Source organism: Muscardinus avellanarius (genome assembly GCF_963383645.1).
Source record: "Muscardinus avellanarius genome assembly, chromosome: 12".
NCBI lineage: Eukaryota > Metazoa > Chordata > Mammalia > Rodentia > Gliridae > Muscardinus > Muscardinus avellanarius.
Genome location: NC_137798.1, coordinates 50,685,714 through 50,689,104, shown reverse-complemented (window position 1 = coordinate 50,689,104; position 3,391 = coordinate 50,685,714). Strand labels below are relative to the sequence as shown.

Sequence of the window (3,391 nt, the reverse complement as noted above, 5' to 3'; positions counted from 1 at the left end):
CCTATTTTTAGGGGGAGTCTGGAGGTTTTTCCCCATTTAATATGATGTTGGCTGTGGACCTATTGTAGATTGCTTTTATGATGTTGAGGTATGGTCCTTCTATTCCGATTTTCTGCAGTGCTTTCATCATGAATGGGTATTGGATTTTTTCCAGTGCTTTTTCAGCATCTATTAAAATTATCAGCTGATTTTTGTCTTTTTTCTGCTTATTTGGTAAGTTACATGGAATTTTTTTGTATTTTGAACCAGTATATTGGCTTCATTTTGATGAAAATTTTTTCTGCATGAAGGCAGATATGGCTCCCAGATATTCTAACCTTAGTATAATTTCAGAAGTAGATAGTACATCCTTTCCAGAATTTCCATCAAAAGTAGAGAAAATATTATGATACTGAACCCATCTATAAATAGATAACTGGAGCTAGTAAAGTGGAGAATCTGGCCAAGTCTTGAGTCATGTGCCAGTCCCTGAAATGTGAAGTGGTATAAGCTCTATTAATTAGGCATGGGGAGAGGCTATTCTTGAAAACAGGAATTCTCATACAAGAAAAAGGCAAAATTATTTCCAGGTATTATGGTTTGTATCTAGAATGCCCCTCATCCCAAGTTCATGTGTTGGACGCATTGTCCCCAGTAAAACGATGTCCAGAGGTAGGGATTTTAAGAAATAATAAAATCATGAGGGAATCTAACCTCTTCAGTCTATTATTCCAATTGAGGGAGGGGATATAACTGAGGGAGGCAGGAGGTGGGAGGGAGACTTGAAGAGGGAAACAGCTCAATGTCAGTCATAATGTTGTGTACAGGGAGGTAGAGTAGAAACTAGGAGAGGGCTCACTGAGTGCTGTGTTCAAGTATGCCTCCATCACTCTGAACTTCAACATGATGTATGACTGCAATGCTCCAATTAAAAAAATATGTAAAAGAGAGGCAGGTCCTCTGTGGAGGTGGCCTGTTTGAAAAGTGACAACTGTCTGCATCTGCTGGAGTTGGCACTGCCCACTGCTCTGAGCTTGCTGCCTGCCCTGGAGGCTGTGCGTGTGACTAGGAGAAAATTCCCAAGATGGAAACATTGTCTTTTCCCAGACATAATGTTACTGAAATTATGGTTCTTATTTGCAGTAAGTTCTTAGCAGCTGCTGATGGTAAAAACTTCTCCAAGAATAATGTTTATACAAATCCAAAGCCAGAAATCTTGCACATGAGTGACATGAGACCCCTACAGATAGTGTCCGGGATTCGACTGGAGCATTTTTACATGATGTCGGTGCACTCTGAAGTCATGTAACTGAATATATAGGCTTTTTGCCTATCAGCAATTTATTTATTCATCTTGACTCATTTCTGCCAGTTTTTCAGGAGAATGATGTTGAGATTGCTGATATTTTATATCCAAATGCAAAACGGACACATTGGTTTTTAAGCAGCACTATCAGTTTTATTCATTTCAGAGAAGCATGCCGTGAGACATACATGGAATTCCTCTGGCAATATAAATCCTCTGTGGACAAACTACAGCACTTGATGGTGGCACACCAGGAGGCACTGATGAAGCTGGAGAGGCTGGATTCTTTTCCAGTTGAGGAGTTCAAGCATCTTTTACCAATGACTTCCAGGAGCTGAAGCAATCACCGAATTAGGGGTTTTATAAAAAAAAAAAAATAGTGCTGCAAGAGGGAAATTCCCCCTTAAAAATAAGATATTTCAGAGAAAACCAAATATTTGAATGAACTAAAATTGTTGGTGATTTCTTTGAAAGAAGTACAAGAGAGTTTAAGAGCAAAAATTGTGGATTCTCCAGAGAAGGTAAAGAAGTATAAAGAAAAAATGAGAGGCGGGGAAGATGGCGACTTAGAGCAGCAGCATTTACGAATGCTGCCAAGATTAGGTCACCATTTTTCCAAAAACAGAGCACTGCAACACCAGAAAATACGTTTAGCAGAAGAAAAGAAATAATAAATACAGATACTGAAAGGGGGAAATAAAAAAGAAGAAGAAAAGTGAAAAACAGCCCTGCCCGCCACACAGGTGACAGGTGCCACAGGGACTCAGCTTTCCTGCACAGCGCTGCATGCCAGAAACAAGGATTTAAAGAGAGAGAAAGCAGACCCACTGGCTGCTAGCCAGCTTGCATGTAGACCTCCTACAGCTTCCAAGGAGCTAAACAAGGGACAGAGGGAACCTGAGAAGAGTTTAGCACCCCCCACTTTCACAGCACCGATGTGACATTATCATCGCCATTAACCTAGCACATAGCAGAGCAGCCTTCCAAGCCCCCCTCACCAGAGCCCCAGCCCAGCACCTCTACAGAGTAAGTGATTTGCATCTCAAAGGGGATTGCTCAGCACCTTGCCCCTAGGGACTTGCCCAACTCAGGTCTGTGACTTCCAGATACAGCCCAGAGAAAGTGACAGAGGAGGCTGCTGTTGGACATACAGAAGGCCTGACAGACTCAGACTTGGAGGGAGGAAAATGGGGGGGAGGAAAAATCTAGCTAGAACCATTTAATAGAAGCTCAGGGACCAACACAGACCTCTCAGGTCTTGTGGGAAAAAAAGACCACACCAGCACTAGCTGCGCAGATCAGATTCTCCAACAGTAAGTTTGGTTTCAGAAGCAAGTGTCACCAGAAGTGGCAGGGAGATATCTAGTCTTCAAACTAGTAGAAATCGTGAGAACAACCTGTGCATAGTACATAAAACAGCCCAAACAATAACAGCCATCTACATAAACTGAGAAAATTGCAGAAAACCAAACCCACAACAGGAAGGGGACAGGTGGTACTTGGTTTCTGCACAGAGACTGCAGCAGATCTATCTGCTAAATAGACATTTAATTGTAGATTGTGAAGGAAGAGATACTTGCCACAGCAAAATTCAAAAATAAATAAGAAGCAAGAGGACATTAAGCAATACAAACAAACTGTAACTTAGGATTGCAATAAAATTCAAGAAGAGAGAGGTGCTGTCTGAGACTATGTAAGCACAATTAATCAAGAAATTTTGAAAATTAAGTTTGGAATTGAGCAAATCAAAGATGCCACTGGGAGGGACAAGCTAAAGTCACACACAGGAAATATTGCTGAACTTGAAGACTGCTTTGGTGAAATATAACAAAGGCATTTAAAAGGCAGCAGAGGAGTGTTTCATCAGGATACATGCAAAAGCCACAGAGCTAAAGAGGAGAATGTTCAGGACATCTACTTGATCAACTCAGTCCCATATCTTGTAAATAGCTTGCTGTCTTGTAATTTCTATGTGGGAAAGGAATAGCTGAGTTGAAGCTAATGGAAGTATCAGGAAAGCCAAATCTCTGTCCAATCAGTTTTTATATACTCTCATGTAATTTTTATCAAAAGTGCAATTTGACTTCTGGGAAGTTGGTGACTGAG

At 41.0% G+C, this 3,391-nt stretch overlaps 1 pseudogene across 1 annotated transcript; it reads left to right on the top strand.

Annotated features, from left to right (window-relative positions):
* The first annotated feature begins 1,063 nt into the window (after positions 1-1,063).
* Positions 1,064-1,956, top strand: LOC308271003 (kinetochore protein Nuf2-like; annotated as a pseudogene). Its single transcript has one exon. The product of its transcript is annotated as a kinetochore protein Nuf2-like (transcript).
* The last annotated feature ends 1,435 nt before the right edge of the window (positions 1,957-3,391 follow it).